Source organism: Rattus norvegicus, chromosome 3 (genome assembly GCF_036323735.1).
Source record: "Rattus norvegicus strain BN/NHsdMcwi chromosome 3, GRCr8, whole genome shotgun sequence".
NCBI classification, from domain to species: Eukaryota; Metazoa; Chordata; class Mammalia; order Rodentia; family Muridae; genus Rattus; species Rattus norvegicus.
Genome location: NC_086021.1, coordinates 67,482,738 through 67,510,272, shown reverse-complemented (window position 1 = coordinate 67,510,272; position 27,535 = coordinate 67,482,738). Strand labels below are relative to the sequence as shown.

General features: G+C 41.8%; 2 long non-coding RNA genes across 3 annotated transcripts; one reads left to right on the top strand and one right to left on the bottom strand.

The window, feature by feature from the left end:
* Positions 1–23,965, top strand: LOC120101554 (uncharacterized). The gene is made up of 3 exons (XR_005502169.2): positions 1–2,245; positions 17,024–17,142; positions 18,895–23,965. It is a non-coding gene; the product is annotated as an uncharacterized LOC120101554 (long non-coding RNA).
* LOC103691814 (uncharacterized) lies at positions 5,092–8,330 on the bottom strand. Of its 2 annotated transcripts, none has more exons than XR_005502168.2 (3): positions 8,067–8,330; positions 6,476–6,630; positions 5,092–5,213 (listed from the first exon to the last, which is right to left on the bottom strand). It is a non-coding gene; the product is annotated as an uncharacterized LOC103691814 (long non-coding RNA). The 2 variants fall into 2 exon arrangements; XR_591519.3 differs by having other exon boundaries at positions 6,476–6,674; positions 8,067–8,322.
* Positions 23,966–27,535: the final 3,570 nt, after the last annotated feature.

The window sequence follows — 27,535 nt, the reverse complement described above, 5'->3', positions numbered from 1 at the left end:
AGGAAGCTGTAGATTTGGTTTGGACACAGGAAAGAAATGATGCCCAGTTGATCTGAGACTCCCACAGGAACATAAGCTCTGTGTGTGTGTGTGTGTGTGTGTGTGTGTGTGTGTGTGTGTGTGTATGTGTGTGTGTGTGTTTAAGGTTCTGTCCTGTCATAAAGGAATCATCAAGCAGAATTATGATCATGGACTACAAAGAGAGAAGAAAGTGAGAACAAAGAACAATATGGACACCATGGTGGTCTTTAATGATTGGCCATGAAGAATAGAGGCGAGAGTGTGGTAAAGTATGTGAGAGAGATGTAAGAGTGCAGTCTGATAGGGCGATGTATGAATATTTGAGTAGCGATGGAAAATGAGTGAACTTATTGACTTTTGAAAGGGAAAGTAGCTCATTAGCAGAGCCAGTGGGTATTTGTTGGTTATTGGTTGACTGAATTTGCCATCGTTGGTTTAAGATGAGAGAACTGCAGGAGTCCCCTAGCTTCTGCAGACCTCATGGAAAGCACAAGTGGAGAAGGTAACGTTAAAAATAAAATGTCCTCTTCCCCTTCGAAGTGACAGCATGGAGAGATAAGAACAGCACAGAAGGGAAGCCATGTCCCTCCCTGCCTTACACATCAAACTGCACAGGTAATAAAGTCCCTACATAAGAGCAATGCAATGACAGAAATTTCCACCATGCAGAGTTCAAACCCTGCTCTGTTGATTGACTTGACTTCCCCCAGGGAAATCACAGGTTCCTGCTGAAACAGAGAATGCCTGCTTCTCCCTGCTCCTGAGATACTTTTGAGTGATCCCAGTCACTTTTCGAACAATTGTGATTTTTTTTTTTTGATGTTTGAAACATTTTCATCTGACATGTGGAACAAGTACAAGGAAGGCATTTCTAGGAAACCAGGTTTATTTCCCCAAGAGTCACATGCGTAGTGACACATCTCCCTTGACAGTGCTCGATGCTTCACAGGCTTCACAATTTTGCACTCTGTCTAGGGACACAGAAGCCAGCGACACAGCAGGCCAGCATGATACAGGGCTAGTGGCTCAAATATCAGCTTAGTGAGCACCTAATTGTGTGGCCTCGAGTCTGGAAGCCCCAGAAAAGTGACCATTCTAATCCCTCTCTTGTGCCTCTAGTGAGGCAAGATGAACCGTTCCAAGCTCGTGGAGCAATGCCTCACAGAGAACTCTTCATAGGTGAAAAACTACTAGAAGAATTACTTTTAATAATCCATAAGAAGCAGTGAGTTATTGATCTTCTGGTACACACCTGTTACTTTTGTTACAGCCTTCTATGCTGGGGAGATGAAACTAATAAACCTTCACAGCCCTAAAGGTCTATAAAATAAAACCTCTACGTTCAAGACAAGCAGACATAGCCTCTTCATACATGGACACTGTTTCTTTCTGTGCTGCTAACAGATTTTCGACACCTTGGTCCTTTCAGAGAACACTAATTTATCCCCCTTACAATTCTCCAAATCAGAAGTCAAAATCAAGCCAGACCTAGCAGTGCAATCCTGTAATAAAAAGGGAGGCTGGGGCAGGAGGATTATAAATTCAAGAACAGCATCAGCTAGAAATGAATTTGAGGCCAGGCTGGGCAACTTTGAGATCCTATCTCAAAAGGTAAGAAGATGCCTAAGGATGGATCTCAGGGAGAGCATTTGCCTAGCACACCACGGAGCCCTAATTTCAATGGCGAGTCCTGAAAGAGAGAAAAAGTAAGTCAGCTAAACTGCCCGCGCGCGCGCACACACACACACACACACACACACACACACACACACACACACCCTGGCTGAAATCTAGGTAGCAGTATGGTGCTGTTTTCCACAGCAGTTCAAAGGACTCAGTGTCTGCTTATCCAGCTGTGGAGAGGCTCCACTGCATGGTTTGTGGCCCTATCCACCTTCAAACCTATCACCCTAACATCTGTTCCCCCCTTCCTCTCTATCTCAGATCTGCCTATTTTATCGTCACATTTGTATCTACGCTGGGCTTGCCTGGATCATCCAGGATTTTCTCCTCAACTCAGACTCCTTCATCGAAATTGTGAGACCCGTTTGACTATTCACTTCCTGGTGGTCAGGACAGGACACGCACTTCTGAGAAAGGAACCAATACAAATAAGAGCGATTCCCCCATTGTAGCAGGTTGACAGTGAACAGCTCGGGATTTACTGCAGAACAAAAATCCACAGGAGGAACAAAAACAGAAAGGTTGCGGTCTAGGCAGCAAGGTAAGGGTGCTTCGCCGTCCATTGACAGCTGATCTAGACATGAGCGCAAGCGCAATTATCAGTTTTCCGCAGGGTGGTGGTATGGCAAAAAAAAAAAAAATTAAAAAAAGTAAATTACAAAAATAATAGGAGGGGGAAATAAGTCTCCTGAAAAAAATAAAGACATTGTGACTGTGTCGCTTAGGAGGGGAAACAGCATAGCTCTTAATAATTAGTTGCAAGGGTGTGAGATGTGGGCCAGGGATAATTAGCAGGGGACTCTGATCATGTGCTCCCCACATTCGCAGCGAGCTGACAAAAAGAGGAAGTGAGCCAAACTGCAGCGAGAAGCTGGTTTTTTAAAAGGGAAGTTCTTGACCATGAAGATCAGACTACCACGGGAAGCTGTGTAATCTCTATCCTTAAAGAGCTTTAAAAATAGTATAAACAGCCATCTGCACAAGATGGTTTATGCATTGACCTTCAGGAGACGGGCCCGATCATCTCATGAAGTCCCTTCCAAGTGTGGGATTCTATGATTTAATCAGTATGTGATTTTTCTCAGCTCTACATTTTGCGAGATAACCAGCAGATGGGAGCCACAAATTCCCCAACATCATACCAAAATCATGGTTCCTCACACTGGTAGGGCCCAGGCGAGCTTGCCAAATTGGCATCCATTGAAAAAATCATTGAAGGACCCACCTCAAACATTTATTTATCTCCTTGTGGGTGTCTGGACCACCCATGTCCACAAAATAGAGATAATCTTTATACCGATTGTGTGCATTCAGCTTTTGACTTAAATAAGAAGTCGCATTGAAAGTGGGAGTCTCATTTTTGAAACCTGAAACAACAGCTCTCACAAAATGAAGAAGGGATTTACAAATTCCAGCTGAAGGAGAAAGGAGGTCCCGTGTCAATTAGGTCCCGTGTCACGGAAGTGTTTTATAGAGTGCTCGAGCCTTATTTGCTTTCACTTAAATAACAGGAACTTCTCATCAGTTCTTTGGGCATGTATGTAGCGCTTACTATTGCCCACGTTCAGTACAAAGCCGCAGGGAGACAAACACCATCCATCCATCACAGAGCTAGCTTAGTCTCTCCCAAAGGAAGAGGCCATTTTTGTCACGGAGTCAGCAAAGCAGTAGCAGGATGTGGGATACATGATGGAGTGATGTCAGTAAAATAGTCCAAGTCCGAGAGACCTTAGGGGCTTAGACTTGTATCTGAAGGTCAAACCGAAGCCAGGGAGGAAAGAAAGAGAATAAAATGTTTTCTGGAACATTCGGGCTAGCCCGAATAAGTGTCGGGTAAACCCCACAAACTGGAATTTGAATACAGCTAGTGCTTAAGGTGTAGAGGGAAAGGTAAAAGGCCAGTGGGGAGAAGGAAAAGACCCAGAAGTGAGGGATGCTGAGAGGTCAAAGAGCTCTCACAGGTCATACAAAAGAATTCAGACTTGGCATGGAAGAAATAGAGCTACTGAGTGATATTTAAAAAAAAAAAAAAAAAAAGGCTGTCCCTATAGATGGTTTATTGAGTACACTTCCGAATCAAAGGATAGGAAGGCATTTGTATACGATTCACCAAATGAAGGGTCCTCGGGCAGGTACTGAGATATCAAGGAGAACTCAGGCTGAGCACAGCAACAGCCACTGGGTAGGACACATCAGGATACCCTCCCTTTACCTCCGATCCCTGCTCCTTAGACTTCAGCCCCTTGCCCCCACTTATTATTCAGACCCTCAGGTTTACATTCTTGGCCACCTGAAGCTTCTACATCTTGAGCTTTCACTCACGATGAGCTGGGAACACACTGGTCCCATTATCTCACTGGCAGACCCAAAGTCCAGTGAAGGGGACTAACGCTGTGACGTCCACGGAGCCTTTATCGGCGAGAAGACATACATTATAGCAGGGAACTACTGCTGCAGGCGCGTAATGGACAGGGTGGACTTGTTCACTGAAACCGAAGGGCTGCTTTGTAGATTTTCTCCCGTGTGAATGTAGGACCTTTGGTTTTGTTTGATGGGGCAGATGCAGACAGAGGATCAATGTGGAGATGGGCAGTGTGTGGCGACGGTCAAAGGTGTGTAACTCCTCCCTGGAGACTAGGAGAAAAGACGCAGTCTGCGGTCATCCCAGGAACTACTTGGCCACACTAGCAACAGCTGAGGGCAAGCGGCAAGCCTCCCGCACCTCAAGCCAAAGAACAGGTTTCTCCAATTGTGTTCTTTATTCAGAATTTATAACGGCTGGCAGGTTCTGCTCCCATATATGAATTTTCAATCAGCGTGCTTTTATTCAAATTGTTCTTTTGTTTCATTGTGTTACTAAAAAAAAGTATGACAGGTTGGCATGCTTGTTTATGTAAATGTCTGGAACTGTAATTTCTTGAACGCTAACTACAGATAATTACACAGACCACCTTAATCTCTGAGGACCTAACAATCACCTTAACAGCACTGAAATTAGACTTTTCCTAAATTAGTACTGAAGAAGTACGTACGAAATATTTTATTAATAAATAATTTACCTACCTCGAATCTTTGAAGAAATTTATTTTTTGCGAATGGAAACGAAAAAGAACAGTATGTATGCAGTTATATTGATAACCACTAGATGGCACCATACATCTTTTCTTCCAATTTTCTCTTCAAAACTAGCTGTTTTAGAAAAAAAAATGTGTTCTTTCGGGTTAAAAAAAAAAGGGAAGAAAGAAAAGGAAAAGAAAAAACGAAAGAAGCCAAGGTATTTTTTTTGCAACGCGTATTGAACATTTATTAGTGTCGCTGCATATTGGTGAAGGTGTCTATACTTAAACACCACTTTCAGGTATGCAAGGCTATATTTCCCAGGAGATATTTTTATTTCTCGATCTTTATTATCAAACCATACTATTTTTTCTTGTTTTCCAGTACATTTTGATATTGTTGTAATCATTATTTCCCTTCAATGATGTCTTCATTTCCATAATCTTCCTGACCTATAATTTTCCCAAACAAAATGCAACTTCATTTAATTATGTTAAAAAGGAGAACACGAATTTTATTTAAATTCTCAATAAATTTTAACAATAACAGCAATAATAAAAGTACATGCAATTTTGGAGGAAGCTACATCTTCATTATATTTTTGTCAGTAATAAAATGAACACTTTTGAATCAGTGATATACATATTTTTGCAGCAGTGAACGTGTGTGTAAACTAAATTAATATTTTGGGAAGGTTGTACTCAAAGATTCATTGTAAAAACTAATAATGTGGGATGAGTGCTCATGTAAAATAGCATAAGTTTTCATTTATTTGTATAACTCAAAGGCAATATTTTATTCCATGTACATAATGATGACCACTGATTACCAAAACAGGAAACAATTATTAAAAGGGGTTAAGAACTACAGCAGGGGGATTGGGGATTTGGCTCAGTGGTAGAGCACTTGTCTAGCAAGCGCAAGACCCTGGGTTCGGTCCCCAGCTCCGAAAAAAGAAGAAAAAAAAAGAACTACAGCAGGCATAAAGTAATACCTTTAACAATAATCATAACTTTGTTTAAAAGAGAAAGAAAATGTATATGCTAGTCATTTTCTCTGGGAAATAAAATTCATGTTTTTAAGACTTCAGAATTCTCTAATTTTCTATAGTGATGTATATATATATGTGTGTGTGTGTATATATATATATATATATATATATATATATATATATATATATATATAGTGTACATACTAAAGGAAAGAAATAAACTTCAGATACTTCGTGGAGATTGCAAAAATACACTACTTTCTAATAGAGTCTCACTTATTGGTCAAATTTTCAGAATAATTACTTATTAAGTGAATGTTCTTCCCGATGCCCGAGGCTAGGAAAGCTGCCGAGAAAAAACGGGTCTCTTTGACAACTTTCCTACACACATTCCAGCCACTGCCCTGGGGGGGGTGAACATGCAGGTCACAGTCTGAAAAGCCTCTGCAGGACTCTGTGTCCTCCTCTGTCTGACCTTTCAGCCCCTCCCTGTGAGCGCCCGCATCTTCAACAAGTGGCAAAAGTCAGAGGTTCTTAAACGGTTTTGATGTCAGGAACAACCTGTGCTCTCTTAAATGCTGGCACTGTATTTGTATGGGCAATATATGTTCGTGCTTTAGCATATTCTAAATGAAAACAAATGAATAACTGTTTATTTACTTTATGTTAGAAGAATTCTCCCGCTATAGGTTAACATAAATAATAATTTTATGGGAAAAATACCTTTCACAAAAACAGAGAAAATACAGAAAGACAATGGCCTGTTTTACAGCCCCTGGCATCTCTGATTTCTTCCTGCCTGGGAAGTAGATGGATTTCTGCATTTGCTTCTGCACCAATCATCGTGCTCTCTTCTATGCAGCTTCTAGAACTCTCCGCTACACCCACAGGATAAAAAGAGTAAACAGCAGCAAACGTCATCCTAGTATTATTGTAGAAATACAGATAATCAGAAAAAAAAAGACATTTAAGGAAACCCAGAGGTTCCCCGGTCTCATTTTGAGATTAGTGATTAAGCTAGATTATGGCCACTGAGTTAAATCAATCAAAGCCCTCCTTCCTCTGCTTCTTTCTAACATATTTCGCTAAAATGGAAACATAATTTGGGGAATGCAAACAGTGACTCTTCACATGTTGTTCGCTGACATCAACCTAGGGGACATGTTAAACTGGATCTGCCCGTCATGCTGACTGAGATTGTTGACCTCGTCCACACCTCCATTCCGTGCCTGCTACTGTCTGCTTGGTTCTCCCTCGTGATCTTTAAAGATAATTATGTTTCCTACTTTCTCAGCCTTCTACTCTAGCTTCTTGGTGAGTCTCTGTCCCCACATCCGATGCTTTGCAATGCCTTCGGTTTCAAATCTTGGATTTATAGATTGAGGACACATACACGCACACACACACATGCACGCAAGCACACACGCACCCTTTACCACTCATTTCCACGAATATTGTTCTTTGATTCTGACCCTAACTGCAATGCTCCATGACCTCAGTGTTGTTTACTTTTCTGACTAAATGTGAATATTATTCCTTTAGCTCAATCCCTACACATCTCTACACTGACAATCTCTCTGTCTAGCAACCGTCATCAAATAGTGGATTCTTTAGGTTTTTCATTAGCTTTTCCTGCAGCCCCACCTCTCCTACTCTCCAGCTTTTGTATCCAGCCTCCCTTGATGTCTTTGAACTGTGCGCCTGATTGGCTGAACGCAACATTCGCTTGCTCTGCGCCTGCGCTGACGTGGATGACCGTGTCTAGAGAAAATACACTGATGATATCAAGTCAGATGCAAGACTGAATGTGACGAGGAGACCAGCAGTGCTTAGCAATTGCATCAGATTTCCCTACTTGTTAGCTATTCGACTGCCATGTGTGACTATTTCTTGCCTTCTTTTTCTTCAAATTCTAATACCTCATTCATAACTGACAGTTCTGCTTCCTCTGGGTAATTAACTGAAGTCATTACCCACCCCCTTACTTGTGTGTGCGAGTGTTTCACTTCCCTGAAAATATACTTGTTGAGTTGTCTCTGTCCCCAAGACCATCCTCCGTGGTAAGTCCCAGTTCTGACCTACTTAAACCATAACTGCAGGCAAGTTCCTTCTCCAAGTCTACTCTTTCAGCCGTGATCACTTCGCTTTATTTCTCTATCTCTGACTTAGCAAATGAGCTGCCTTTACCTGTCTGATTTTAAGTTAGCGTTTCCTGCTGGCTTCTAGTTTGAACCCACGCTAATCACACGGCCGTCCCCATTTCGTCAGCAACTTCCACACTGCCAACTCCAACGATCAATACTTTAGGGCTTACCTTCCTTCAGATGTTGGCAGCCTTTTCCAGAGTTGTTCTCTCTATCCTTAAAAACAGTCTTTGCTTGGCTGCCAGAACACTTTGCTGTCCTGATTATCCTCTGTGACAGCTCCGAGGGAAGGAGAGAGAGAAGCGTTGGCTGCACTGGAATTTTACAGGTTTCTGTAGTCACTAGAAGTTAGGCCAGAGAGAAAAGCCCTCCAACGGAGAAAACCAGAGAAGGCACACCCGGGATTGAAAGGAAGTGGCTGGCCTTTGTGTGACCTAGTAGGAAGACACTGTCCCTAGAAAATAGTCCAGAGGGCAGATAGATATTGACATTTACTCTCTCTGGACCTGAAGACCAGAGATCCAGGCAAGGGTTAAGGGAGGCGGAGACAATAAGTAAGAATAAAGGCAAAAATAAGAGGATTAGAAATCTCTGCATTATCTTGGTAACCAGATTACGCTAACACCACACATACATCTATTGTATGTGTTATAATTTTAATTAGGTGCTGTCACATTTATTCACTTATTCGTTTACAATGTACTGGTTTTTATCCCAATCATGTGAATGAAGAAATTGAGATTCACCAAGCTAATGCAGTTGTTTAAAATGCTATGCGGCATCCCAAGAAAATCACGAAGGATGACCACAGCAGTCACATCTCCAAATGGAAATCCTTGCCAACAGAGTGAGAAGCACCAGATGACTTGGTCAAAAAAAAAAAAAATCAAGTGCTTAGAGCTTAGGACTGAGGTCCAGGTCATGTGTGAGCTGAGGGCTAGCTGGTAAGTCATGCGTGTGTCATGGAACTCAAGAAGCAAATGAGCTAAATTGAGCACACGTGGAGGGAGCCCGTACGTCATGGAAAACACTTCTGTGTCCTTTACTTCTGGAGCTAAGAGCACTCCACCCTGTCTTGATTAGATGTTAAAGCAGCCAATTCCATCTGCACGGGAGTTACTTGACTGAGGTATAGGGGTAGCAAGAGAGAGGCTGGGTTTTCTGTCAATCAACCCGTAGATTAACTGCAACTCCAGGCTCCGTGGGAGATTTGGCACTGCCTCCTAGAGTTGCTGGTCCCATGTAGGAAAGAGGCAAATGCTGAACTTCACGTGATGGGCATGGGTGGATGAGTGGGAGATGAGATGGGACTTTAAATAGTTCCTGGAAGTGCACAGTCCCTGAGAAGCCAGATAAAAGAACCCACAGTTTGGGTTTTGTGCCCACTTGTTGCTTGTGATTTCTTGTTGAGTCTCAACTGCTTTAATGTTCAGGTATGACAGGCGTCGAACAAGTGTGCCCAGGGACCTGCACTACTCCCTGTCTACACATGTGCAGTGGCCTTTGCTGGGGACTAAGCATTTGAGCACATCCCAGGACTTTGAGTGTCTGGGACTATAGCATCCTCCAGCCCCTTTGGTAAGAAGACTTTAAAGCTTTCACAGCTCAAAACTGGAACAATTCTTCTCTAGATGTCTTCCTGCGGTTTGATGATCCTCTCTGTGGTCACTCACTCTCTCTACCTTGTGACCTCCGTCCTGATTTCCAGAAGCTGTGTTGAAACTTACTAGTCAGTTTCTAAGTTAAAGCCAGATGTACTAGTACTTAGGATTACCTTTCAGTATTCTGGGCCTGGCAAGTGTTTAGAAATGAGTCTGTCCTTCGGGGAGCTTCGATGAGTATCCTGCAGGGTCTCTGCTGGGCCTGTGGTCCCAGATAGAACTGACGATGGAAGAACAAGGACAGGGAGTTGACCATATTGGGTTGTGTAGACATATCTCATTTTAGACTTCATGATTCACTAAAATGTTCTCATTACCCACCCTTAAGGTCTCACCTTTATGGTTTAATTATCTCCTACAAGCCCTGCTTCCACATGAAACATACCCCAGTTATGGCCGAGCAGACTGGCTGGACAAACCTTTAAGGGATTCTGCAGCTCTCTTATTTTTATTAGATTTTTTATTTGCATTTCAAATGTTAACCCCATTCCTGGTTTCCCTTCCATAAACCCCTATACCATCCCCTCCTTCTATGAGTATGCTCCCCAACCCATCTACCCACCCCTTCCCGCCTCCCCGCCCTGACCTTCTCCTACACTTGGGGTGAGGGGGTGTTGAGCCTTGGCAGGACCAAGGACTTCTCCTCCCATTGGTGCCCAACAAGGCTATCTTCTGCTACATATGCAGCTGGAGTCATGGGTCTGTTCATGTGTACTCTCTGGGTGGTGGTTTAGTCCCTGACAGCTCTGGTTGGTTGGTAATGTTGTTCTTATGGGGTTGCAAATCCCTTCAGCTCCTTCAATCCTTTCTCTAACTCCTCCAATTTGGACCCCATTTTCAGTTCAATGGTTGGCTGCTAGCATCTGCCTCTGTATTTGTCATGTTCTGGCAGAGCCTCTCAGGAGACAGCCATATCAGGCTCCTGTCAGCATGTACTTCTTGGCATCACCAATACTGTCTGGGTTTGGTGGTTGTATGTACATGGGCTAGGTCCCCAGGTAGGACAGTTGCTAGATGGCCTTTCCTTCAGTCTCTGCTCCAAACTTTGTCTCCTCATTTCTTCCTATGAATATTTTTGTTCCCCCTTCTAAGAAGGGACTGAAGCATTCACATTTTGATCATCCTTCTTCTTGAGCTTCATGTGGTCTGTGGGTTGTATCTTGGGTAATTTGAGCTTTTGGGCTTATATCCACTTATCAGTGAGTACATACCATGTGTGATTTTTTTGTGGTTGGGTTACCTCACTCAGGATGATATTTTCTAGTTCCATCCATTTGCCTATGAATTTCATGAAGTCATTGCTTTTAATAGCTGAATAGTACTCCACAGTGTAGATGTACCACATTTTCTGTATTCATTCTTCTATTGAAGGACAGCTGGGATCTTTCCAGCTTCTGGCTATTATAAATAAGGCTGCTATGAACATGGTGGTGCATGTGTCTTTGTTGTACGTTGGAGCATCTTTTGGGTATATGCCCAGGAGTGGGACAGTTGGGTCCTCAGGTAGTATTATGTGCAATTTTCTGAGGAACCACCAGACTTATTTCCAGAGTAGTTGTACCAGCTTGTAATCCCATCAACAATGGAGGAGTGTTCCTTTTACCCCACATCCTTGCCAGCATCTGTTGTTGCCTCCTGAGTTTTTGATCTTAGCCATACTGACTTGTGTGAAGTGGAATCTCAGGGTTGTTTTGATTTGCATTTCCCTGATGGCTAGAGATGTTCAACATTTCTTTATGTGCTTCTCAGTCATTTGATATTCCTCAGTTGAGAATTCTTTGTTTAGCTCCATACCCCATTTTTTAATAGGGTTATTTGATTCTCTGGAGTTTACTTCTTGAGTTCTTTGTATATATTGGATATGAGCCCTCTATTGGATGTAAGATTGGTAAAGATCTTTCTCCAATCTGTTGGTTGCCATTTTGTCCTAATGACAGTGTCCTTTGCCTTACAGAAGCTTTGCAGTTTTATGAAGTCCCATTTGTCAATTCTTGATCTTAGAGCATAAGCCATTGGTATTCTGTTCAAGAAATTTTCCCTAGTGCCCATGTGTTCAAGGTTCTTCCCCACTTTTTCTTCTATTAGTTTGAGTGTATCTGGTTTTGTATGGAGGTCCTTGATCCACTTGGACTTGGGCTTTGTACAGAATGATAAGAATGGATTCCATTTGATAAGAATGGATTGATCTGCATTCTTCTATATGCTGACCTCCAGTTGAACCAGCACCATTTGTTGAAAATGCTATTTTTTTTCCACTAGATGGTTTTAGCTCCTTTGTCAAGGATCAAATGACCATAGGTGTGTGGGTTCATTTCTGGGTTTTCAATTTTATTCCATTGATCTACCTGTCTGTCTCTGTATCAATACCATACAGTTGTTTTTGTTTTGTTTTGTTTTGTTTTATTACTTTTGCTTTGTAATACAGCTTGAGGTCAGGGATGGTGATTCCCTCAGAAGTTCTTTTATTGTTGAGAATAGTTTATATTCTCCTGGGTTTTTTGTTATTCCTAATGAATTTGCAAATTGCTCTTTCTAACTCTATGAAGAATTGACTTGGATTTTAATGGGGATTGCATTGAATCTGTAGATTGTTTTTGGCAAGATGGCCATCTTTACTATATTAATCTTGCCAATCCATGAGCATGGGAGATCTTTCCATCTTCTGAGATCTTCAATTTCTTTTTTCAGAAGCTTGAAGTTCTTGTTATACAGATCTTTCACTTGCTTGGTTAGAGTCATACCAAGGGATTTTATTTTACTTGTGACTATTGTCATTTCCCTAATTTCTTTCTCAGCTGGTTTATCCTTTGAGTAGAGGAAGGCTGCTGGTTTGTTTGAGTTAATTTAATATCCAGCCACTTTGCTGAAGTTGTTTAGTGGGTTTAGGAGTTCTCTGGTGGAATTTTTGGGGTCACTTAAGTACACTATCTATCATCTGCAAATAGTGATATTTTTACTTCTTCCTTTCCAATTTGTATCCCTTTGACCTCCTTTTGTTGTCTGATTGCTCTGCCTAGGACTTAGAGTACTATATTGAATACATAGTTAGAGAGTAGACAGCCTTGTTTAATTCCTGATATTAGTAGGATTGCTTCATGTTTTTTCCATTTAGTTTGATGGTGGCTACTGCTTTGCTGTACATTACTTTTTAGTATGTTTGGGTATGGGCCTTGAATTCCTGATCTTTCCAACACTTTTACCTTGAAGGGGTGTTGAGTTTTGTCAAGTGCTTTCTGAGCATCTAATGAGATGATCATGTGTTTTTTTTGTTTTGTTTTTTGTTTTTGGTTTTTTTTTTTTATCTTTGAGTTTGTTTCTGTAGTGGATTGCATTGATGGATTTCCATATATTGAACCATCACTGTGTCTCTGTCATGAAGTCTACTTGATCATGATGAATGATTATTTTGATGTGTTCTTAAATTCAGTTTGTGAGAATTGTATTGAGTAGTTTTGCATCAGTATTCATAAGGGAAATTGATCTGAGTTCTCTTTCTTTGTTGGGCCTTTGTGTAGTTTAGGTATAAACGTAATTGTGGCTTCATAGATGGAATTGGATAGTGTTGCTTCTGTTTCTATTTTTGGAATAGTTTGGACAGTATTGGTATTAGGTCTTCTATGAAAGTCTGATAGAATTCTGTACTAAACCCATCTGGTCCTGGGCTTCTTTTGGTTGGGAGACTTTCTACAGCTCTTAATCATCCAGCATCAGTTTTAGTTCCTGGATCTTGGTTCTTTATTTTTCTAGAATACTATGAGCCAGATGCAGAACCAATTCATACTGACTCGCTCCCTCAAGGTCCCTGGTCATTATGGGAAATATCTCTCTGCCCTTTGAATTCTGGAACTAGAAGCGCTCTAGCCTGCCTGGAGTTGATATGTAATGTGCTCATCTCAGTCTGAGTGGAAAAAGCAGCTCTTCATCCCCTCCTTTCTTCTCTCCTGGGAGCTTCCCCTGGACTCTTAAGAATGGGCCATTCCTCTGAGGTTGCCCTGGGCCTGTTAGAATGCCTCCCTCTCTCTGAAAGGCTTCAGGGGTGTTCAGATTGGTCTTGGAGAAATTTATCTGTAACTGATGTGCTAAGGTCTACTAAATAGATTTGGTAAGCCACAGAGTCCCCTGCCATGTTTGATCTGTGGATAATTTTATTTTTTATTTTTTTGAAAAAGATACCAATACTCCTAGTGACTGCAATCATAACAATAGAAAAATAAGTTAATAAACGATATATTTTAGTAAAATAAGATTTTTCATAAAAATTAAAGATAGCATTTTATATTTCACAGTTTTAAGGGTTGAACCCAAGTGTTCTGCCCCTAAGCCACATTCCTTCTGCAGAATTTCTTCAGTCTGCTGCCATCACCCTCTTCAAACATGTTAGGCTCTGAGCTTCTGAGCATCCCGACTCTGAGAACAGTGACTCAAGAGCCTCTGAGAGGGTCCCAGAGGTGTCTTGTTGCTAAGCTTCGGGTAAACTAGAATGAGAGAGATGTTCTTCCCAACAATGTCCTCCCAATGCCTGGTCTTCGTGTCACCATCTCCCACCTTGGAAGTAGTTGTAGCCACTCAAGTGGCGGAGAGAAAGTTGTGTATGCTGAGATCTAGCTGTGCAATGCTGCATCGGTTCTATCTTGGTGTCTCAGTCTCTAGCTTTAATTTTAAAACTCTATTACACAAGAAACAAAATAAAAACTAACCCAGTAGGTGCCACCTGCAGAAATACATACAGAGCATGTGTGGCAGATTGTATTTTCCAAAAATGGCCATAGCAATATTTATGTTCCCACATATTCTCCCAGAGCCTTGCCATCCTTCCATCAAGCAGCTCAGTCTATTCTCTTCCCTCTGAATATGGAACACCCCAAGCACACACTTCTAACAAATTTCAGTGTACTATAAGTGATGTTGCCCGGCTTCCTAGATAGGGTTAAAAAGAAGGAAAAGCCAATGTAGCTTCTGGGTACTTCTCTCCTTCCCGTTCCCCCTCCCCCTCTCCCTCCCTCATTCCCCCTCTCTTTCTTAGTTATATAATTAGTGGGGCCCAGTGCCATCTGAAAAAAAGCTTATTTGTTTTTTAGACCTCTAAGCCAAAGACCATCTCAGGGTCTTCCCCATCCCAAATCCCTGACATACACACACCTCTGCATATGAAACCTATGTACCTGTGCAGGTCGAGGGTCACAGGTCAGGTCACAGGTCACAAAGCTCATTCTTTCTTTATCCTCTGACCCTGGGAACTCAGAGAGAGGGATTCCAGTCAGTAAATGTCTGCCAGCGAAGGCTGTTGTGGTAGAACTTCATAAACAAGAGCAGCTTGAACAGTACGCATCCCTTTCTCACAGTTCGGCACTAATGGCTGATGTCAGAGTACTCCTTGGGTTGGGGTCTACTGAGCATGCTATTTTCATCTTACATGCAGTCATCTTCTTGTTTTGTCCTGTCATAGGAAGCAAGGGTACAGGGCTCCTTTTTCTAAGAATCTTTTCATTCAATTCTCCTCTATATCCCTACTTGCACATGCCTTGATTTTGAAGGTTGGGTTTAACTTGGGAGCATGAACATTTAGTTCCCAGAACACCCCTTGAATTACCCCTTAAGCTCCAGCATTAACTACCATACATTTAGGTGGGCAAGCATCCAGTTGATTCTAGACTCTGACCATTTAATCTTCTAAATGAAATCCAGACTTCACCAAACAATCAAACAAACAAACAAAAAACCCCACTCCTTCACTATGACCTATCCACAGAATCCATGGACAAACTTATTTGGTTGTTGTTGATTGTGTTTGTTTTTCTTCCTTCACTGTTTTGGAGTTGATACCTAGCCAGAGAAACTAAAAAACATGACTGTAGCAGCTACTCCAATCCAGTCATTCCTGTGCCTCTCTCTCTCTCTCTCTCTCTCTCTCTCTCTCTCTCTCTCTCTCTCTCTCTCTTCTGGGAGAACATCTCCTCCATCTCTTGAAATAACACCTGTACCCTTCCCAAGGTCCATAAAATACCCCATGTCTCTACAACAGCCATCATCACAACCCACTAGCAAGAGAGTCCCATGCCCCTCCTGGGCCATTGCTTCCTGAGCCATCACTGAGGCATGTACCAGCATCAAGTCTCAAGCAGCATCCATATGTTTGACCCTCAGGACCTGGGAAATAAGAACTATTTCTTATTTCACGTTCACCAATGAAAATGCTCCCCAATTCAGATTCAGGGTTTCCCTTCCAAGAATTACATCTGTTAATATTGCCAGGAGAGTAGAGTTAGAACTTGTCTATCACTTTTATTGGGGTTTCTATGAAACAGGAGCCTGGGACCTAAACCTCCAACTGATGAAACCCTACATTTTCAGTAATTAGGAGTCACGAGCCATTCTGTAATCACACACAAGCCCTCCAACCTAATGCTGCTGGAAACCCGTGACTCTGTCCTTTCTGCCTCCTTATTTGAGTGTCTTTGGGAGAAGTATCTCTTGGAATTTAAAATGTCCAACCCAATGTAATTTAATATGCCACAGCATTCTAGAAAAGAAGTATAAAAATAAAAACTCTAACTAGAAGGTTAGGCTTTTTTTGTTAGGCTTTACAAATTATGAAACCATGACCACTGAAGCTCATCCATTATACAAAATGATATGATGAGTTATTTTGAACATGTAGGAATGTTCTCAAACTGAACAGTCTTCTTACCATAGTGAATTTATTCCGTGCAGAACTTGTTGAATTATCTCTTCAGCTTTTGTTAGTCCTCTACTTTGGCTGTTCTAACTGAAGTCATCTTCCCCCTGACTTCGCGTTCAGCTCTATATTAATGCCGGTGCCTCCTTAGAGGCATGTAAACATTAGCTTACATTATGCATCCTCTCTAAGAACATAAATAGTCCCCTTTATTTCTTTTTTTTATCCAGCTGTCAAATAAATGTTAAATTCTCATAAACTTGTTTTCTATATTAAGCCACACAGTGACTATTTGAGAAACATAAACCGTAATAAAAATGAAAATGAAAAATGGAAATAAAACCACAGTGTATTCCCCAAAGGAATCTTGTTGAAAAAAGCTTTTTTTTTTTTAAGTGCACAAGTGTTTTTTTCCCACCCTCTTCTTTTTCCTGAACCGTATCCAAACTAAACCAGGCATGGTCATGAAGAAAGGTTATTACAATATGCTTCTGATTCCCTAAGGAAGCGTTCTTATTTCTAGGATGTGACAATGCAGGAATAAAGATGGGTTACAAGGAAATATAAATTCCTGACCAGAAAACCACAAACCAGGGTTTAAGAAACTACAAGAAGATAACCTGCATACTTAGTGAACATTTTAAGATGTTGGCCTCCCAAAGCTAAGTACGTACACAGTTTTAAAACATATTTGGAATATTTTGACAATCTTCAGCTCTATGTAACTATCCAGTTATGTTTGTGAAATAAAATGGCATGACTTATCAACATTTCTTTTCCTCTTCGACAGCTTGCAAGATGAGCAGCATTATGGCCATTGCCCGGGAGAAGTCCTGAGGGTATACCGCTGTCCCAGGGTTCTTCTGATAGTCCACATTGATTCATGACTGCTTCCAAGGAGAGCTTGTGGTAAATGTATTTCAAAGTGAGCAACGGGCAGGCTAGCATTGTATACCACAATAAGTGGTATCATAGAAGCACACTGGTGCCTTAAAAGAAAAAAAGACGCCCTAGTATAGCTGATGTGCAGCTGAATTTCTAAATTAAAATTCAGCTAATTAAACTGAAGAAATCCCCTTCACCCAAGCTAACATTTCTCAAGCCACACCCCGAGGAGTTAATCTGTGTAGTAATAGCAACATGTTGTAAGGGTGACAGGGAACCTCAAACTATAAACCGTGGTTCTGAGGTTTAACCTAGTGCTTCCTTCAATATCAAATATTTATATCAGCATATTATTGCACCAACGAATCTGTTGTGTTTGACCTTCCTGAAGTGGCCTGTCACAAGACTACCATGATGGCTGGTAGGTCAATATTGTGCCTTGTAGGCCCAAGGACAAGACTAAAACAGATAACAACTCTCAGATACCGAATCACATCATGAGCCCTCCCCATCCCTTTTCCCCTGCAGGATCGATACAGCTTTTCTTAATTGTTTTAGGGGAGGAAAAAGATATTCTTTGGATGGACCTAGTAGGTATGTTAGCAAAACACTCAATTTAAAAACAAACCAGAAGTGATAATAAGATGGACCACTCCGCATTTAAGAAACCAACACCCACATAAAGGGCCTTTCAAGTTGTATAAGGCAGAATCAACTCTGCACCAAGGTGAGCCAAGTAGCACATGCTGTGGAAGGTCTCTCAGCACCCACAGTCTCTGGGAGAACAAAGGGATGCCAGTGGGATGCCTGTTTAAAGTGGATAATCTGAGCAGAAAAATGGTGAAAGCTAGAATCAAAAATTAGAACTATGTTAGTTAAAAATAAATAAATAAATAGTGCAAGAAGGGGGCTCTCCAGGAATCTCCCATGGTGCACAGCAAGCAATTGGGCCTTGATAGCAACCTTGAGACACTGCCATCCTTTGTGGATTTGACGGCAACCTACACAGTCCCACCGAATTCAGAGTGTTTCATGTCTTTTCTATAGAAGTCTCCAATTGATGTTTGTAATGCCTACTCAAATTGCCCTCGGTAGAATGGTCATGAGAATGCATTGAAGGAGTACCTAGGACATTTATGCTTGCCGTACTTTTAAAGATGCTGAAATGTTTAGGGTAGAAGAGTGCTGTCTTTAACAAGGTGGAGTCAGTCTCTAGCTTGCTCTAATCTAAAGGGATTCTGACATCAAATAAGAAAGAATGTGTGTACTCTAAATCTAGGGTTCTCGACCTATGTGTTGTGACCCTTATGGGTAACAAATCAGATATCCTGGATTATGATTTGTAACTGTAGCAAAGTTACAGTTATAAAATAGCAATGACTTTATGGCCGGAGGTCACCACAACATAAGGAACTGTATTAAAGGGACGCGGCACCGAGAACCACTGCACTAGATGATGTTTTTATGCACACAGGATACTGTGCAGCTTGACTCTGTGAACACTGGAACTCCTGCAGGAAGAAATCTGAAAGACAAAATAGCAGATAAGACTTGCTGTCCCTTTGTTCCAATCTGGCCTTGCACATTAGTTACTGGCTGTCTTGTCAGAGCTGAGGAATCCTTGAGTCTCAAGTACCAAAGCAATGACGTCCATGCCTAAAGCTCCCCACAGTTTCTGACTCAGGGCACTGCCAGCACATGCTATGCCTGTGCCAAAGCTCCATTTTCCCTTCTATATCTTGCAGGGGTGTGACTATCCTTTCTCTTGTTCTCCAGCATCCATACAAGGTGGCTTTTGTACTTTGGATACAAAGGAAAAGAAGAGAGGGACAAAGCAAGAGACAAAGAAGTGCCCTACTTGTGAGCTGCGAAGTTTTCTTCCTTGAAAAGAATACAAAGTGCAGGAAAGTGTCCCACTTCTCCTCTTTCTTTGTCTTTCCTTTTCTGCCTTGTCTTTTGGTCCTTTCCTTAAAAAAATCATCTTTTGGCTAGAAGAGATTGGAGAATGGAATGAGGCAAACAGTGTTTCGAGGGGAAAGAAGAAAAACAAATCATGGTTGATGGAGATATTAGAGCCATAGAAATGCAAGGGTCACCTCAAGGAGTCACCCTAGATGTCCATAAACAGATGGATGAGGAAGAAGATGTGTATATATGCAAAACGAACTTTTGTTCAGCCATGAAGAAGGGAACTGTGTTTGCAGTTGATGAAGAGGGCCATGATGTTATACAAAGGCAAGTGTGCGTTTCTGTGGTTTGAATGCGAAACGGCCATAAGCTCACACGCAGGAACACTCAATCCTCCGCTGGTGGTGCTCCTGGTGGAAGCTTTAGAAGTAGATCCTCTCTTCCTGAAGGAAATGGGTCGCTGGGGGCGGGACTTGATGCTTTAGAGCCAGCCTCACTTCCTGTTCCAGTGTAACCAGCCTGTCTCCAGTAGGGCCTCTGTTCTTTCCATGCCCTTCGCCATGTCTTCCCCATCGTGATGGACTGTAAGCTCAAATAATCCCTCCCTCCCTTTAGATGCTTTTGCATCAATATTGTACCACAGTAAAAGAAAAGGCCCTGAGACTCATGCTTTCTCTCAAATGTGACCCCTAGAGGGGAAAAGACGATCAAAGTAAAGGAGCCGGTGAGGCATATGGAAGGAGAAAGGGCGGGAGAAGAGGAGAACGCACTATAGTAGTTGAGTATAATAAAAGTGAACTGTGTGCATAAACAGGAATGTCATAATGAGGCACACTACTTCTGTGATCAGTATATGCCAAGTAAAAATATGCATTTAAAATCAAGCATAAAAAAGGAAGCAAAGTACTTCATGCTGGGACAGTAATAAAGATGCCTTGGGGGCCTCTCAGGAATCAGGAAAACCTTACTGCTACACTGTAAAGGCATAAAAGATTAACTCCTTCAAGGTGTTCCTTCAGTCAAGGGTTCCTTCAGTCAACAGTACCTTCAGTGTGTTCTGCTCCCACGGGGCTATACAGGAGCATGTCTTTCTCAATAACAGGTTCACCATGCTCGTGTGCAGCCACCTCACACTTTTCAGCCATGTTCCAAGGGTGGTAGGAAAGGCTGAGACCTCATAGCATAAGCAGGAAGCAAAGGCCACGATGGGAATGATATTTTTAAACCTCAACATCCACCCCCAGTGACACCCTTTCTCCAACAAGGGCACAACTCCTAACTCTTCCCACATAATTCCACCATCTGGGACCTAGTCTTCAAATATGTGACCCAAAAGGGCGAGGCCATTCTCATTCAAACCACTGCGCATGTCAAGGAAAGCATGCGATGCTCCGGCAGTTCGAACCAGACACGCCCCCAAAGGCTATGTCATTAGAGATGCCTGAGACATGACTATTCTCTAAGGAAATTTTCAGGCAATAGTTAGCCCAAGAAATAGGCACCAGTAAAGCCACAGGAAGGCGTGCCCAAACCCTGTGGAGCTCACATCACATCAATGTATCCCCCAGATACCAGCCACAGACTTAAGGACTTGATGTTTGCCCTAATGCATTTCAGTCTCGCGTTGGTCCCACTCTTCCTTTGGGTCCTCATCCCTGCCTTTTGGTTTGGGAATGCTTACTCCATGCCATTATAATCCTCAAAAGAATCTACTTTCTAAAAATGACATCCATGCCTTTAGTCTCAGAAACACCTTCACACTTGGACTTTTGAACAACTCCTAAGATTCTTAGAATGGGTGTAATTTGTATTCTCAGGTAGCCATTGGACTTTAGAAGCCAGAAGAGGAATGTTAGGGTTTGAATAATAAAATGTCTTCCATAGACTTGTGTATTGAACATTTTGGTCCCCGGTGGTAGCACTCTCTGAGGACACTTACCTTGACCTAAAAGCAATAAATCCAGCCAGAAATGGGTTGAAACCTCTGCCATCACAAGCCAAATTAAATAGCTCATGCCTTTAAGTTGTTTTTCTAAGGTTGGAGTAAGGAACCATGAGCAACTCACTTAGTGTTGACTGCATAGTGGCTGGCTCTATGGTATGGAAGCTTGGCTGCTCCGGATGTTCAAGTTGGCTTTTTTTTTTCTTTTTCGTATTGGAATGCTTAGAAATAGCTGGAGTTATACACATGATCTCTCTTTTTATCTCTCGTTGTTCCTTGTTTCTTTCCCTCTTTGTCCCACTCTTTGTTCTAGATTGTGAACACTACACACATAACTGACTAGGCTTACTTAAAGGCAACACTCCATGTAGTTAGATGTCTTCTAAATTCCTACAAGGCAAAAAAAAAAGTAAGTCCTTTTATGACCTTGTCCCAGAAATCATAGAGCCACTCACCCATTGAACTCTCTCAGCTACAGAGGATAGAGCCGGGTCGCTGAAGGAAGATGATCAAAGCCATGGATGCAGAAGAGACTAGTTTCTTGGGAACTGTCTTTCGAACCTGGACAGGATATAACAGGGTGATGTCTAAACTCAAGAATTTCAGAATGGTTAATAAAGCTGGGACTAAGTGTTGTAATCTGATTATTGATTTTGGCTTTGCCTGTGCTTGTAAATATGATGTCACCTTTAAATACCAAACAACAAAACTTAAAATTATAATTGGAAAGAATAATAGTGTGTGGTCTTAATAGAAATGGCCCCTCATAGACTCATGTGTTTGAATGCTTTGCTCATAGGGAGTAGTGCTGTTAGGAGGTGTGGCCTTGTTGGAGTAGGTGTGATCTTGTTGGAGGAAGAATGTCACTGTGAAAGTGGGCTTTGGAGTCTCCTATATTCAAGCTACAACCGGTGTGGCACACAGTTTCCTTCTGCTACTGAAGATCAATATGTAGAACTCTCAACTCCTTCTCTAGCATCATATCTACCTGCATGCTGCCGTGTCTCCAACTATGACAATAGTGGACTAAACTTCTGGAAGTGTAAGCCACCCCCAATGAAATGTTTTCCTTTGTACGAGTTGCTGTGGTCATGGTGTCTCTTCACTGCAAGGACACCCTAACTAAGGGAAGTAGTCTACATAACCAAATACCAGGCAGCAGCTTAAAAACAACCACAAAACAACAAACTCTCTGCTTCAAAAATCTTTTAAACTATAAAGAGTTCAGTTAGAATGCAGAGGACAAAACAAAATACTCTATGTTTATAGCCAATACTGTTTTTCTTAAACACACATGCATGTACATATATGTTCGATTTAAATAAACTCATGTACACAAGACTAGAAAGAATCTTATGAATATGACCAAAATATTGGTTTTTTCTTCTTTATTTCTTTCCAAATTTACTGTAATCAACATGCATTGTTTTGTTATTTTACCTCTAGCATGTATTAGGAACATCCACCAAGGGAAGGGAGGAGTCAGTCTTTATGCTCATACCTGGAGCTTTCTAAAACTACCATAAAATGAGAAGTGTACATGGCCTTTGACAGTAAGACTTGGTAAAGGTGGAAAAGGAAGCCTTCAAGATGGCTGGAGATGACTGACATTCCGTGATCTCAACAATGACGACTTTGTAAGAGTATAAAAAGCAACAGGAGATTTTCTGAATTATTCTATGGGTAGGAAGGGTAACTCAGACAACAGTGAGTCCAAGAACTGAGTCACTGGCCCAATACACACACACACACACACACACACACACACACACAGAGAGAGAGAGAGAGAGAGAGAGAGAGAGAGAGAGAGAGAGGGAGAGAGAGAGGCAACGTTCTGACATAGGTAGTATTTAACACTTCTAACAAAGTTGTATGACCAGCCACATTTCATCCTTGCAATAGTCCTGAAGCACCAACATCTCTTTTTGTGGTTTGGTTTTGTTTAGTGTTTGAGACAAGGCTTCACAATGCAGCTTGGCAGGCGTAGAAGTCACTGTGTAGAGTAGATTGAGTTTGAACTCACTGAGCTCCCCATGCTTCTGCATGTCAAACACTGGGATGAAAGGCCTAGGTACTGATCCATCACTTAGTGCTGGAAGTTGTCCTTATGTCCTCGAATGTTAAAACAAAGAAAAGTGAAAGAGTAAAAGTGACTAAAGCCCTGTATCACACCGCATTCGAGAATTCAGGACGTCCGTTGGAAAACGCAATATTTTTATGCAATAGCAGACACACCACGCTTTCCTGTTTAACAAGTGCATATAAACGGGAAGAGAACATACCTCACTGGCAGGAGTATACAGCAGCAACCAGAAATAGATGTTTAATGACCTCTGTAGTAACAAGAGGAACAATGACCCATGCATGGCTCCCAAGGCTGAACCTCATTTCTATGTCAAACCCAGTAAAATATAGTGTAGATCACGGCTCTAACTCAGGCGATTCGCTTCGTTTTTCAGGTGGAGTTGAAGGTATTTAACCACATACTTCACAGCGCTGCCTTTAAATCCCTCTTTCTTTCTTGAGATGTCTGGCACTCATTCACTTGGTGTCCTTTCTTCTTTCCTTCTGCAGAAAAAAAAATAAACTCTTCTTAAACAGGAATAATCCCACCTGGAATAAAGCAAAACATTGCCCTGTGGGGCCATGGATGTAGAGTGTCAGCAATGATTTTAAGTGAAAGCATTGCAGTCTTTCCTGGGAAACATCTAAAAGGGATCAACACAGTTTCTTGGTCTTCTCCTTCATACAGCAATAATGTAAATGACTCGACTAGAGCTGAAACACCTATTTTGGTGCCTGAAAGACCGCACCAAATAGTGACTGAGGGGCTCATACCAAATGCTATTGACCATGCAACTTCCCTAGCAATTATTAACACTGCCTGTGCCAGATCATTGTGTGTGTGTGTGTGTGTGTGTGTGTGTTTTAAAAACAATGCTCTGAATTGGGTCAGTGCCTGTTATTCAGATATTGTTCTGTAGCTTACAGCCAAACGTAATCTCACCTAATTAAAAAATAAGCCTCTTATGTGTTATATGTCTCAAGAGTTTCTGTTTCTAAAACTCCAAGAAAACCTCTCTGCTTGGCTCCTCTAAAGCAGTGGTTCTCAACCTTCCTAATGCTATGGCATTTTAATATAGTTACTCATGTTGTAGTGATCCCCCAAACCACAAATTATTCCTTTGCTATTTCATAACTGTAATCCTGCCACTGTTATAATCACAATGTAAACATCTGATATGTAGGATCTGATATAGTGTATGAAACCAAAGTGGGGTCGAGACCCATGGGTTAAGAACAATTGTTCTCCCAACACCATTCTAGAGGAATTTTCTTTCCTCTTCTTCTCAGGCACGTTTCTTGTCCCTTTTCCCCCTACCCTCTTCCCTCTCTATTGTTGACCTCTAGCTTCTATACCTCGTTGTCTAAATTCTAAATGACCCCTTCCTTAGGACTTGTGTGCCAAAGCAGATCCTCTTTGGAAACTAAGAAAAGTAGAGAATAACATTTAGGAGCAAAAGGGTAGGGGAGGAAAATCCAACTGGAAATCTCCTGCATAATCTCTTCTCTATGTAGCACAACTCTTTTCCTTCTAGAAGTGAAACAAGAAAAAACAGTCCAGATTTTGACAAGACACCTTTCCAAATATGTGCAAGTGGGGAACGGCACTCAGATGTCGGTGAAAGAGGGTTTCAGGACTCAGAGAGAGGGGGGACAGCTAAAAACACTGGGAAACGGGCAATGTGGAGAAAGGTAAGGGGCTGTCCCCAGTTCTAATTGACTCCCTGGGAGGGGAACTTCAAGCAACAACCACAAGGAGAGGAAAACAATATCCCTGATGTCAGGAAACTACCAGTCCTAGCTATGTGAAGAAAAAAAAAAACTCACATTTTTCACAAACTGTGAAACCAGGGCAGGAATTTAATATGACAGTGATCCTTCTTGCTTAATACAGGTCAGCATTAAGGAAGAAAGCTCTTGAATTGGATGCTCTTGCCTATTCCAGAGTACTATTTAGCCAGGCACTGCCTTAAAAGAAAGCTCGAATCACCCAAGATACAATACACAGACCACAGGAAGCTCAAGAAGAAGGACGACCAAAATGCGGATGCTTCACTCCTTCTTAAAAGAAGGAACAAAAATATTCATAGGAAGGGATATGGAGGCAGAGTTTGGAGCAGTGACTGAAGGAACGGCCATTCAGAGCCTGCCCCCACATGTGGCATATATATATATATATATATATATATATATATATATATATATATATGATTGATGAAGCTAAGAAGTGCATGCTGATAGGAACCGGATATAAACGTCTCCTGAGAGGCACAGCCAGAGCATGTCAAATACAGAGGCAAATGCCAGCAGCAGACCACTGAACTGAGAACAGGACCCCCCCATTAGAGAAATTAGAGAAAAGATTGAAAGAGCTGAAGGGGCTTGCAACCCCACAAGAACAACAATGCCAACCAACCAGAGCTCCCAGGGACTAAACCACTACCCAAAGACTATACATGGACTGACCCAGGGCTCCAACTGCAAATGTAGCAGAGGATGGCCTTGTTGGGCATTAATGAAAGAAGAAGCCCTTGATTCTGCGAAGGTTGGACCTCCCAGTGTAGGGGAATGTCAGGGGGCAGTAAGAAAGGGTGTATGGGGAGGGGAACACCCTTAGAGAAGAAGGGGAGGGGATGGCTTATGTCCAGGAAACCGGGAAAGGGAATAACATTTGAAATGTAAATTTTAAAAAATCCAATAAAAATAAAAAGAAGAAGAAAGCCTGTTGGTTGAGACGTTATAGGGAACTGAAAGCAAGAATCAATATCTAGCTAAGCCTCTTGAAGATATTTCTGCCATAGTTTCTGGCTGGCGCATAGCAGTAAGAGGCTCAGCAGAAATGGATGTTGGGAGGAGGACCAGATGCGGAGTTACTGGGCATTGGCGGCAGACAGTGCGGTAGCCTGCAGCCTTGCCCTCTGCGCACAGGTGCAGGCTGTTCTCAGTGGATTAGAGAAGTGGAAGGGTCTTGAACATATCGCTGTAGAGTGGCTGGACCTCACAGGCTGCCTGAAGGCTGTGTGGAGCTTGCTGCTGGGAGGAGTAACTGAGCTCTGATCCACACCCAGCAGATCACCTGTTTCCTGCAGGTTTGTCTCTCCCAGGGTGGTTTCCTGTTCAACAGGATGTGAAAGCCTAGAGACCAGCAGGCAAAGTATAATTCCTTCCAGTCTGTTTCCTCAGCACAGATACTAGGGCTCTGTCTGCTTCCTCTAGGCTCTACTACACTCACGGAACACCAACACCAGAGCTCACAGACTAGAGGCTACTGAATTAACGTAACTTGCTGAGAGCTCAACCATAAAGAGGGGGAAATCTGAAAGCAGATTTAACTCTGATGGTGGCAACACACTTTGACCAAGTCCTTAGCCCACTTGGACAACCACTTGTTAAAGCAGAATAGACACGAGTCAACGTTTGTACGTTATGTCCCACTCCAGCCCACCAGGAGCATCTCTAAGTCTGTGCCTCAAAAAAAAAAAAAAAGCAAAAAACAAAAGCTGCTAAAAGAAAAAAGCCCAATATATTTGCATTGTTTTTACTTTGTTTTCTCATTTTTAGCCTTTTATGTTCACACTTTTATTCCTCTTTTTTTCCATTTAATTATATTTGCATGTTTTTCTTCAGCTCGTAATTTTTATTTTGTTTTCTTCTTTGTTTTTCCTCCTTTATTTCATTTTGTTTTCAATACCTTTATTAATGATAGTTTTTATAGTAATTTTTCTATTATTTTTTCCACTTTCTTTTCATTGGTTGCTGGCGGCAGTGAACTAGAGCCTTGATTGGTTTTTATTGTGTTCCTCTAGCTGGTTTGTTTTGGTTTGTTCCTGTTACAGTAGCTTGCTTTCTTCTCTGGGTGTTGTTGTAGACTGGGTGTCTAAGGGAGGGCTGCCAAAACATTCAACGTAAGGTGTCTTCAGGAGGCTAGACCAGACAGAGAACAGAGTACTGGGAATCGAAGATGAGTTAAGAAACTTATAATCAAGAAACAAAACAGAAAAAAATACCATCGAGACCTTTGGAGCATAACTAGGGGATTAAAATCTCTTAATCCTAGGATTTTCAATCAGTGAAATTATAGCAGAGAATTTGCCACATCTAGGGAAGAAATAGATGTTCAAGTACAGGAATATGCATGGCTAGTTTGTCCCTATCACACCATGCCGAAAGTATAAAGCTACAGAACAAAGAAAGATTGCTGGGAATGTTTCCTCAGATTATCTGCTTCCTCCAGAAGAAAATGAGAAACGCCACACTCCTCAAACTATCCTATAGAATACACAGCAAAAGAACATTCCCCAACTCATTCTGATGGGAAAATTGCCCTGAGACATTAGCACAACTGACTCTACATTGGAATCACCATGGTGATTAGAACCCAGCAGGTCACTGCACCACCTTTTCTTCAGTCTCCTTTTGTTATGTTTTGTTTTTGTTTTTTGTTTTTTGTTTTTTTTGTTTTTTGTTCCTGCATTTCTTTTAGACAGGAACAATTCTGGGTCA